Genomic DNA, 13,207 nt, shown 5'->3' with positions numbered 1-13,207 from the left:
CCTGAGACTGAGAAATCCTGCACCCTAGCTCATGAACCCCCAGAGAATCAAGGGTAAACTCTTCATCTGGGCATCCAAAATCCTCTACAGTCTGGTCCCATCTTATATATCCAAACATCTCTCCCTTTAATATCCATCAGGGCTCCTACTGTCCCCCAGATATGCCACACTTGATTACATGATTAACTTAATAGCTTCTCATTGTCATGTCGACAAACATCTTTTAGTTTTTTTCTCTTCTGCCTAATCAAACCATTTCCCAGCCTCAGGTGAAGAGCTGGATCCTGCTTTTCCTATCAAAGTTTCAATTTCATTGTGGGCTGTCACTTACAAGGACAGTGCTGAGCGTGTATTATGTCAGCTCAGGCCATAGGAATGTTTTTTTCTTTTCTTTTTTAGTCTTTTTCACGGTTTTATTTTTTATGTTAAAACTCTGATTCATCTGGAATTTATTTTGGGTCTGGTGTGAGTTGTAGATTCAACTTTATTTTTTTCTGGCTTTCTACCGAGTTGTCTCAACACCGTTTATTCAAGAATCTCTTCTCCATGGATTTAAATACCACCTTTAGCATATACTAAATTCCTGTATGTATTGGAGCTTATTTCTGGACTTTCTAGTCTGTTCTATTGAGGAATCATTCACATCTTGAGCTTACAAAAAGATTCCTAAAGGAGTCCTATTGAGTTGCCTTTTGTATTTTTAAGTGTTTAAAGTACCTCACAAGGTACTAAGGAGTGCTTTTGAATATTTCCAGCAATATACTCAGGGGAAGCCCAAGGTTATATAATCTGTCTCTAATTTTTTGAAGAATTAAGAGGAAAGAGAGGAGAAGAAAGAAATAGGAGGCATTTCTTTTCTGTTTTAGCATCCAGAAACAGCTAGTGAGGAATTGGAGATAACAGAGCAGCCTTTGAGAGCCAGTGAATGGGTAGGTAAGGAGAGCTTGCTTGCAGTTATCAGCATGACTTTTAAGAAAGATCAGCTTGCTTTGTGGCTGCTCAAGGATTTTAAAAATCAGAGATAATCTTGTTAGAGCATGTTTCTCAAAAGAGTGAAAAGATACTACTGTGATCAAATACATTTCTAAAACACAAATACATTTGGAAAAGAACCCTACTGTATCCCTTCTTGGATGAGATAAAGAAAGCTGTTTATACTTGTTTAATCTAATATTTCCTAAATGTATTTGACCATGGAAGCTTCTAGTTTTGGGTTTTTTGTTTTTGTTTCAGTTTCTGTGGGCTTTCCACAGAGTTTGTGCTCTTGAGAACATACTTTGGGAAATCTTGTGATAGACAATGACTAGGATGATGAGTCATGAGAAATTATCCTTTGCCACTACATCATAAATTGATCCAACTTTCTATAGCTGGGAATGAGCACCACCCCTTAACCTCTTCTTCACCCAGTAAATGGAAGAGGCTTTTAACAGAAGCCTATTGTAATCTACCCTATCGGAGTCCCTACAGGTACAAGAGCCTTCCTCAGAGCCTTCCTTAACACTGAAGTTACTCTGACCCAGAAAGATCTGATAAGCCTGTTAAGATGGAACTAGATATCCAAGTAATGGTATACCACTGAGGAACCAATTAGTAGGTTCAGGAACTCTCTCAAACAAACACAGCCCTGCAAGAGCTTGTGTCTTAGTTTTCTCATGAGTATCTACTCAAGGCTTACTATTCCTAAGGAAGTCATAGGAAAATTTTGAATATTTTACAAAGAAGAATATGTCAGCAAATTTACATCATAGTGATTTACTTACTCTTTATGTAAATATGGAAAAAGAAAAACACCCACAAACCCAGAAAGTACAAGTAGGAACATTTTATCATATTCACATCAGATTTTTTTTTTTTTTTAGAAAATAAAGAATTATGGACCCAGTTGAACTTACTCTTTGATTGCCTATCGTTTCTGTAATCAATAGATAGCATTGTTATATGTATGTATGTGCTGGCAGTCAGACTTTGGTAAATCTTTCACTGTAAAAAATTAAGTATCTCTATAATGCTCCAAACAGTATCAAACACCATTTTACAGACCAGAGCAGAGTCGGCCTCCAGTACTAGAACTGAGTGAGAAGTGTTGAATTTCAAACTTCTGATCCCATTATATGATGACCAAGCAAAGCTCATATGTCATTTCCCCACATTGGTAAACCATGTATCTGATACATCTTGCGCCTCTCAGTTGAGACAAAAGTTTGCATTTCATATTATATATGCAGGAAATAGAGAGAAATTGAGTCCAGTGCAAATATATCCAATCTCAACTTTTGGACAGTAGAACAAGGCCAACGGTGGTAAGCAGAATTCTTCAGTAGCCCCCATATTCCCACTTCTTGGTGTACATGCTCTGAATAATCCCCACCTTTTCAAAGTGACCAAGCCTTGTGAATTGGATGGGAGAATCATTCCTGTGATTACATTATGTTATGTAAGACTCTGAGCAGCCTGGAGTGACAATTCTCCTGCTGGTCTTGAAGAAGCAGCAGCTGCCATATTGTGAGAGGGCCCTATAGCTAGGACCTGAGGGGTTAGATTTACTGTGATTAATTGTGTCTTCTCTAGAGTTTCATGTAAATAGAATCATACAGCATGTACTCTAACATGCATGGCTTCTTTTGCTCAGCATAATAATTTTTAGATTAATTTATATTGTTGTATATCTCAGTAATTCATTCCTTTCTAGTAATGAATAGGAGTACATTATATATACATATACCACAGTGTGTTTATCCATCACTTTGTTGATTGGCTTTTGGGGTATGTCCAGACTTTGGCTATTGTGAATAACACTGCTATAACTATTCTTGTACAAGTCTGTGTGAAGGAACACGTGTCCATTTCTCTTGGGTAAATTCCTAGTAGTGAGCTGGTTGGATCACATGGTAGGTATATGTTTAGCTCTACAAGCAACTAAGTGCTTTTCAGGGTGATTGGCTTTACATTCCTATCAGCAATGTAAGAGAGTTCTAGTTACTTAGTTGCTCCATATTCTTGCCAACCCTTGGTAGTATCAGTCTTTTTAATTTTAGCAATCCTAATGGATATGTACTCATATCCCATTGTGGTTTTAATTTGCATTTCTCTGATGACTAATGATGTTGTACAACTTTTCATATGCTTATCAGCCATTCTTGTATCTTCTTTAAGGAAATCTCTATTCAAGTCATGTGCCCATTATTTATTGGGTTGCCATCTAATTAAGTTGTAAGCATTCTTCATCTATTCTGCAAACAAGTCCTCTGTCATGTATATGTACTTTGAAATTTTTCTCCCATTCTCTCCTTTGCCTCTTCAATTTCTTAATGGTGTCTTTTGAAGAGCAGATGGTTTTAGTTTTGATGAAATCCAGCTTATCAGTGTTTTATTTTATGGTTTATACTTTTGTGAGCACCTAAAAAATCTTCATCTACCCAGAGTTGCAAAGATATTCTTTATGTGTTTTAGAAATATAGATTTATCATTTACTGTTGCATCTATAATCCATTTTGAGTGAATTTTGTGTATTGGGTGAGTTAAAAGTTGAAGTTTATTTTGTTCTATATGGATAGCCAGTTCTTCTAGCACTACTTAAAAAAAAAAACTGTCCTCTCCCATTGAATGGCCTTTATCAGAAATCAAATGACCATATATGTGTGGGTCTATTTCTGGACTCTCTATTCTGTCCTGTTGATTTGTATATCTGTCCTTTTACCAACACCATATGGTCTTGATTACATTGCTTTAATAAGTCTCAAAATCAAGTACTTTAGTATAACTTTGTTATACTCCAACTTTGTTACTCTTTTTCAAAATTGTATTGGATATTCCTGGTCCAAGGTATTTCCATATAAATTTTAGGATCAGTTTTTCAATTTATACAAAAATATATCCTGGCACTATGATTGTGTTGAATTTTATAGATCAATTTTGGCAGAATTGTTATCTTAATATTAAGTCTACCTATCAGTGAACATGATATATCTCTTGTTTATTTGTTGCCAACATATAAAAATTCAATTGTTTTTGGTATTATGATGAACTTATATCCTGAGACCTTGCTAAACTCACTTGTTAGGTCTAGTGACTGTTTGGTGTAATTCTTAGGATTTTCTCATACACAGTCATGTCGTCTGTGGGGAAAAAAAGGATAGTTTTACTTCTTCATCTCTAATCTGTGTGTCTTTTATTTCTTTTTCTTGCTTTATTACACTGGTTTGGATTTCTAGTACAATATAGAATTGCAGTGATAAGAACAGATTGCCTGCTTTGTTCCTAATCACAGAGGGAAATCATTCAGTCTTTCACTATTAATTGTGATGCTAACTATAGGTTTTTTTGTAGAAGCCTTTTATTTGGTTTAGGAAGTTCTCTTCTATTCCTACATTGCTGAGAATATTTATCATGGGTGGATTTTGCATTTTGTTAGATGCTTCCAGCATTTATTTAGATGATCATGGCTTTTCCCCCTCCCTTATTCTGTTAATGTGGTAAATTATATTGATGAATTTTCAAATTTTAATCCAACTGTCACTTTCCATGTAGTCTCAGGGCTTCTTCACATGGTCTCTCCCTCAAGATAGTTGGGCTTCTTACATGGTGCCTCAGGACTCCAAGAATGAGTCTTCAAAGAGTCTTGGGCCAAAGCTACAAGACTTCTTACAACCTAGCCTCAGAAGTCCCAGACTGTTAGTTCAGCCACCTTCTACTGGTCAAGCTAGTCAACAAGGCAACCCAGCTCAAGGGGAGAGTAAATAGTCACCACCTCTCAACAAGATGGGTAGTAGTAAAGAATTTGTCGCCATCTTTAATCTACCATGGCTTCCTTGCTTTGAGTTTGGCTTCATATCGCACCCTTCTTGTTGTATTTTTTTTCTACATCACTGTATATTTGAAGTGGGATGGGATATTTGTCACTTCAGCTCAGTCTACCATATTGACCAGATATCCTCCCCCTCTGCTTTAGACCTCAGCTCAGATATCATTTCCTTGACCTTCCAAAAAGAGATTAGGCCTCCCTTTTAAGTGTCTCCATAGGAGCCCATTTCTATCCCCATACCTGCTGCACATGTGCCCTGCCTCCAGCTATACTGTCTCCCAAACTTTAAGCACTCGTGTTAAGACTCCATACTTCCTCTATGCTGTTCCCTCTTCCCAGGATCCTTTTCCTATTTTGCCACCATGCAATCATATTTAATCCTTTAAACATCCTTCATGAGGTAGGTTTCCAATTTTAGAGACAAGAAAACTAAATCTCAGATTGAGTGATATGACTAAAACACCCTACTTAAACCAGTGGACAGATCATCCAGACAGAAAATAAATAACGAAACACAAACTTTAAATGACACAATAGACCAGATAAATTTAATTGATATTTATAGGACATTCCACCCAAAAGTGGCAGAATACACTTTCTTCTCAAGTGCACACAGAACATTCTCCAGGATAGGTCACATCTTGGGTCATAAATCAAGTCTCAGAAAATTTAGGAAAATTGAAGTCATATCAAGCATCTTTTCCAACACAAAGCTATGAGATTAGAAATCAATTACAGGATAAAAAACAAACACATGGAGGCTAAACAGTGCATTGCTGAATAACCAGGAGATCACTGAAGAAATCAAAGAGGAAATAAAAAAATACATAGAAACAAATGGCAATGAAAACACAACAACCCAAAACCTATGGGACATAGCAAAAGCAGCTCTAAGAGGGAAGTTTATAGCAATTCAATCGCACCTCAAGAAACAAGAAAAATCTCAAATAAACAATCTAACCTTACACCTAAAGCAACTAGAGAAAGAAGAAGAAGAAGAACAAAACCCCCCCAAAGTTAGTAGAAGGAAAGGAATCATAAAGATCAGAGCAGAAATAAATGAAGAAAACAATAGCAAAGATCAATAAAACTATAAGTTGGTTCTTTGAGAAGATAAACAAAATTGATAACCTTTAGCCAGACTCATTAAGAAAAAAAGGGAGAGGACTCAAATCAATAAAATTAGAAATGAAAAAGGAGAAGTTACAGCTGACACCGCAGAAATACAAAGAATCATAAAAGACTACTACAAACAACTATATGCCAATAAAACAGACAACCTGGAAGAAATGGACAAATTCTTGGAAAGGTACAACTTTCCAAGACTGACCCAGGAAGAATTAGAAAATATAAAGAGACCAATCACAAGTAATGAATTTGAAATTGTAATTATAAATATTCCAACAAACAAAAGTCCAGGACCAGATGGCTTCACAGGCAAATTCTATCAAACATTTAGAGAAGAGCTAACATTTATCCTTCTCAAACTCTTCCAAAAAATTGCAGAGGGAGGAATACTCCCAAACTTGTGTTACGAGGCCACTATCATGCTGATACCAAAACCAGACAAAGGTATTACAAATATCCAATCCAATATCCAGACCAATATCACTGATGAACATAGATGTAAAAATCCTCAACAAAATACTAGCAAACAGAATCCAACAACACATTAAAAGGATCATACACCATGGTCAAGTGGCATTTATTCCAGGGATGCAAGGATTCTTCAATATATGCAGATCAATCAATGTGATACAAATTAAAGAATATTAACAAATTGAAGAATAAAAACTGTATGATCATCTCAATAGATGCAGAAAAAACTTTTGACAAAAGTCAACACCCATTTATGATAAAAACTCTCCAGAATATGGGCATAGAGGGAATCTACCTCAACATAATAAAGGCCATATATGACAAATCCACAGCAAACATCATTCTCAGTGGTGAAAGCTGAAAGCACTTCTCTAAGATCAGGAACAAGACAAGGATGTCCACTCTTGCCACGATTATTCAACATAGTTTTAGAAGTCTTAGTCATGGCAATCAGAGAAGAAAAATATATAAATGGAATACAAATTGGAAAAGAAGAAGTAAAACTGTCAGTGTTTGCAGACGTCATGATACTATACATAGAAAATCCTAAAGATGCCACCAGAAAACTACTAGAGCTAATCAATGAATCTGGTAAAGTTGCAGGACACAAAATTAATGCACAGAAATCTCTTGCATTCCTATACACTAACAACAAATAATCAGAAAGAGAAATTAAGGGAATAATCCCATTTACCATCACAACAAAAAGAAAAAAATACTCAGGAATAAACCTACCTAAGGAGACAAAAGACCTGTACTCAGAAAACTATAAAACACTGATGAAAAAAAATCAAAGATGACATAAACAGATAGAGAGATATACCATGTTTTTAGATTGGAAGAATCAATATTGTGAAAATGACTATACTACCCAAAGCAATCTACAGATTCAATGCAATCCCTATCAAATTACTAATGGTATTCTTCACAGAATTAGAACAAGATTTTACAATTTGTATGGAAACACAAAAGACCTCGAATAGCCAAAGCAATCTTGAGAAAGAAAAATGGAGTTGGAAGAATCAGGCTCCCTGACTTCAGACTATACTACAAAGCTACAATAATCAAGGTAGTATGGTATTGGCACAAAAACAGAAATATAGATCAATGGAACAGGATAGAAAGCCCAGAGATAAACCCACACACCTATGGCCACCTAATCTATGACAAAGGAGGCAAGAACATACAATGGAGAAAAGATAGTCTCTTCAATAAGTGGTGCTAGGAAAACTGGACAGCTACATGTAAAAGAATGAAATTAGAACAGTCCCTAACACCATACACAAAAATAAACTCAAAATGGATTAAAGACCTAAATGTAACACCGGACACTATAAAACTCTTAGAGGAAAAACACTCTTTGACATAAATCACAGCAAGATCTTTTTTGACCCCCCTCCTAGAGTAATGAGAATAAAAACAAAAATAAACAAATGGGACCTGATTAAAGTTAAAAGCTTTTAGGGCTTCCCTGGTGGCGCAGTGGTTGAGAGTCCGCCTGCCGATGCAGGGGACATGGGTTCGTGCCCCGGTCTGGGAAGATCCCACATGCCGTGGAGTGGCTGGGCCCGTGAGCCATGGCCACTGAGCCTGCACGTCCGGAGCTGTGCTCCTCAACGGGAGAGGCCACAACAGTGAAAGGCCCCCGTACCGCAAAAAAAAAAAAAAAAAAAAAGAATATGTACAAATCTATGAAATAAGATGTATGCTTGAATAGTAAAAGGGGCAAAAAATCCATACATACACACACACAAAATAAAAAATAAATCAAGAAATGCAAAATGCCATTAAGAATATTGAAAAAAATTAATGTCAAGAATCATCAGCAAAACAAATTAAAATAAGACACCCTCTACATAATGTTGGCTAAATATTTAGGAGAGCACTGGAGTTTCCAAAGGTGTGGCAAAATAGGCACTTCCATACATTGCTATTGGAAGAATAAAGTATACAGCCTTTCTGAGGGCAATTTAGCAATATTCATTTGAAATCCTTTAAACTGTTCATTTTGTGACTTTTGAACTAGTAATTCTACTTCTAGGGCTTTATATAAATTAAATTTAAAAGATGTTAATATTTATGTGCAAGGATTTTTTTACTGTTGTATTTTTCATGAGTGAAATTAGAAGCAATCTGTATGTTCTATATGTTAACAATAGAATAATATTTAAATGAATTATCTCAAATTTCTATAATGGAATAGCAAGCATCAAAATAATGTTTTTGAAAAAATGATGAATAAAAAGAACAGGTATAAGTTTCGATGGAAAAGAGACAGATACAAAACTATATTTACAGGATGATCCATATTTAAGTGTATTGTAATAATTCCATATCTTAATGTCATTATAATAATCCAAATATGTTTTATTTCATAATGAAGATCCTAAATCAGTGGTTGACACACTTTTTCTTAAAGTGCCAGATTGTAAGTAGTTTAGGCTTTGCAGGATTTAGTTTGTATTTGATCACAGGCTAAGAGGAAAAATCAAAGGTATAATAGAGGTTTTTATATAACCATTTAAATTATAACACTTTAAAGTTGTAAAAACCATTTTTAGCTTGTAGGTCATGACCACCTAGAGGGATGGGATAGGGAGGGTGGGAGGGAGATGCAAGAGGGAGGAGATATGGGGGTATATGTATAGCTGATTCACTTTGTTATACAGCAGAAACACACCATCTTAAAGCAATTATACTCCAATAAAGATGTTAAAAAAACCCAACAGGCAGCTGACTACAATTTTCCAATCCCTGTCTTATATTAACTAACTTGGTAAGTTCTCAAGTTGCTTTCTGGTTTAAAATGTCCTATTCAGTAGGTGGGAATACCTGCCCTAGGCACCTTGCAGGTGTGATATATATTATATCACACTGTGGAAGAATTTGCTCTCACCTGGAGTCCCTTTTCCTTTTTTCTGCCTACCTAAATCTTACCAGTCCTTCAAGGACTGAGGTTAAACCCACTCCTAAAGCTCCAGCAATCTCTTTTTTCTTCAAAGGATGTGCATGCCATTTAGATTTCCCCATGTGTGTGTGACATTTTTTTTCTCAAATTAGATGATAAGTACCTTGAGGGAAGAACTTGTCTTGGACATTGTTTTCTATCCCTCACTATAAATAGCTCATCATAATTATTTTGAATTTATTATGTATTTAAAATATATCAATTAAATTAAATAACAGGAACTATACTGTTGCATCTATTCTAGAATACTCAGCTTTGTGATTCCACGAAGAAGACTTAACAACAAAGCAGTCTTTTATATGAAATATTTAAAAGATATATACCAATAACAACAAATAGGTACAAGAACATCACTTAACTTTCCAGGAAAGTAAATTGCTTCCAGTAAACCACAGCTACCACCATGCCCTCCCACTTCACTGTAAACTAAAAATAGTAATAGAAATAATACCCAGAAGCTGGGGAGTCCATTGACTTCTTATAATCATAGGGAGTTGATTGTCTATATATTCAATTATTCTAAACTATTATCATTTACAGATATAAAATCTCAGTTTTCATGAGATAAAATCATTTAAGCGTCATTAAAAAGAAGCTGCAAAACTTCAAACAGTAATTAATAATATGCATGTGGCCCTGCATACATTCCAAACCAACATCTCCTCTATGTTTCTTATTTCATTACTAGACATTATTAGACAGATAGAAAGACAGAGAAAGCGCTGCCCTAGATGGAAGCCAACAATCTTTTGTCGTCTAATCCTAGATATGAGATACTGCTGTATTCTGCTGGTCACACAGAGCAAGGCTAGTACTTTGTTGGAAGGGACTACACAGGGTATGAATAACAGGTGCTGGGGACTATTGGGGGGGCTATCTTGGAAGCTGGCAACCATAGAGAGTAAGTGCGATAGAATATCAGTCACTTAAAGCAAGTATTTTGTTACATCCCTTGATTTTCCTGGGGCCAGGAACCCAATAAGAAAGAAGTAGGCATATCTGACTATCAAGGGGTGGGTATTGCAATAGAAGCCAGATTACAGGGGGAGTAGCAGGAACACTGAAGACAAAAATCAAAAAGTCACTTTGTTATGAACTGAATTATGTCCCCGCAAAATTCATACGTTGAAGCCCTAACTCCCAATGAGATGGTATTTGGAAATGGGGTGTCTGGGTGGTAAATAGTATTAGGTGAGGTCACGAAGGTGAGGCCATCATGATAGGATTAGTGCCCCTATGAAAAGAGACACCAGAGCATTGGAGTCCTCTCTCTCTCTCTCTCTCTCTCTCTCTCTCCCTCCTCCCCGCACGCCCCTTTTGAGACTACAGCACAAAGGCTGCGATCTGCAAGTCAGGAAGAGAGCTCTCACCAGAACACAACAATGTCGACACCCTGATCTTGAACTTCCCAGCTTCTAAAACTGCGAGAAATATATTTTATTGTTTTCTGGTACCCAGTCTATGGTATTTTGTTATAGCAGCCTGAGCAGACTCTTCACACCCTAAGTTATAAGGTCAGGGAGGTGAGAAGGATTTGAAATAAAACAAAAAGAGTATATTTCTAGAAACTCCAAGAGGTGGTACAATGTCCATCAATAGAGGAATGACTCGAACCCATGTCCCCTTCACTGGCAGGCAGATTCTTAACCACTACACCACCAGGGAAGCCCTATTGAACAGTTTTATGCAGACATAGTTTTATTTGTCCACAAGACTTTTATATGTGTCATGAAACAAAATGTTAGCTTTATCTCTGGGTGGTGGTATTATCTGTGAAACACTACCTCTTGATGGGATTACTGAGATTATCAAATGAAATAACATATGTTCATATTTTACATTCAAAAATTTTATTCCAACACTTTCTACATATTAGACACAGTGCCAGGTAGTAAGTTAAAGAAAAAAAAATCCCTGCATTAACTTTACTGAATATCTACTTGTTGAATTAGACATTAATCAAATTATCATATAAATTAACTGCAATGAGTATAAGAGATACCTACAGTGCAGTTTGGGAGCATATAACAAGTGCCTAACAATCTAGCACACAGTAGATGTGCAGTCTATGTTTGTGTTGGCTTTTCTTCCCCTCTTTCTGACACACAGCCTACTTCTCTTTCTAGGAATTGTATTACTTCTCAAAGGAATCCAGAATAGATTTGTTACAATTTCCTAAAGTAATTACAAAAAAATAAAATAAAATAGAGGAACAATAAAATGAGTTTCAAGTCAAGACATTGGAGCAATCTTGTCTATTGAGCACTAATGACGCCCAGTTTCTAAATCTCAACCATTCAGTCTTGTAGTTAGTGCACAGCTCAGGTGAATGAGTAATAAAGTACCTGCTCCTGGTACTTTATTATCTGTAAAGAATAGGTCAAAGCGCCAAGCTAATGAATATGCAAATATGGCTTACAAATCTGTGTGAAAGCCTGGTTTTAGACTGTTCCAGACCACTCACAGGCCACTAAGCCACTTGAGTCCATATCATTGCAAAGTTGTGGGTAGCCCCATGGGTCACAGGTAGGACCACAGAGGAGAGTATGTGTACACCACAGCACTCTTCATAATACTCCATAATTCCCTTCACAATACTTGCCATCATTTGTAATTACATATGCCTTGGGTTTGCTCCTATGATTATTTGATTATGCCTACTCTCCTTGTTTTAATTTTCTGCATAGCACTTTTCACTAGTTGATGTTTTTTTCTTTTTTCCTTCATCGCTGAAGGGAAGGAAGAAGAGGTGAGACAAGAAGTGGGTGGGTTCTATCAAGGAAATTTGTTCCTCTCCCACGAAGTTCCTGAAAAAGGAAAAGACTCCAAGAGTGAGAGGGCTGCCCAGCTAGGCTTTAGACTTTGGGGTCAGAAAGACCTAACGGGTGACATTTAAGCTAAATAATCTTTAGAAGACATCCATACAGAGATTGAGAAAGCCAATTCCTGGCAGTGGAACTAGATCGTGGAAAGACCCTACGGTGATGAATGGGCTTAACTTGTTTTAGGAATTTAAGAAGCATCATTAAATGAGAGCCTAGAGGGAAAAGGGAAAATTGGTATTAAGTGAGTTCAAAGAAATGTATCTTATAGGTTCATATAAAGCTGGGAAAGAAATTAATTTGTTTGCTTTGTACTAAATACAATGAGAAGCCCTGCACTATTTCTCATCAAAGGAGTCTTCTTTATATTTTGTAAAAATCACTTTTGCTGCTGTGTAGTGAACAATTTATAGAAGGGTTCAAGTAGAAGTAGGGGTCACCAATCAGAAGATTCTTACATTTGTCAAAGCCAGACGAAATGGGATTTGGACAAAAGCAGATGATCTGGAATATGTTTTGAGTTTCTAGTCTCCTCACTCGGGTGAAGCTGGATAGACCCTCCCTCCTCTTGCGACTGTGTAAGCCTCCAGAGTCCCAGTATAATTTAGCGAAGGGGCAGACCAAAGAGGAAGAAAATAGATTTCCTATAAATGAAGCAGGAATTGCTTAAATGAGCAATTAATTAGAAAAGTAAATAATTATTACCATATTATAATTCCAAGTTTGTGTAGTAGTTCATACCAGACTATATACAATATATCATTGGTGTATATCCCTCTTGGCAAACAACTTTCCCCTCAGTTGATTGGATAAATCTCCATTCATATTTTCATTTAGCATCTCTAGAGATTCCTTTTGGCCTATCATATCATAATCTACATTACAGACTAACAGGTGCCCTTAAAATGATAAGCTGAAATGGATAAACTCATGATTCAAGTTCTTAAACTGGATAAAAAAGGATAATCTGCAAAATTCCTACCTTCTTTTGCTTATCCCTGTAGAGCTTAGGTC

Source organism: Aethalodelphis obliquidens, unplaced genomic scaffold (genome assembly GCF_003676395.1).
Source record: "Aethalodelphis obliquidens isolate GAN/ISIS:26980383/991018 unplaced genomic scaffold, ASM367639v1 scaffold64, whole genome shotgun sequence".
NCBI lineage: Eukaryota > Metazoa > Chordata > Mammalia > Artiodactyla > Delphinidae > Aethalodelphis > Aethalodelphis obliquidens.
This window is presented reverse-complemented; position numbering follows the sequence as displayed.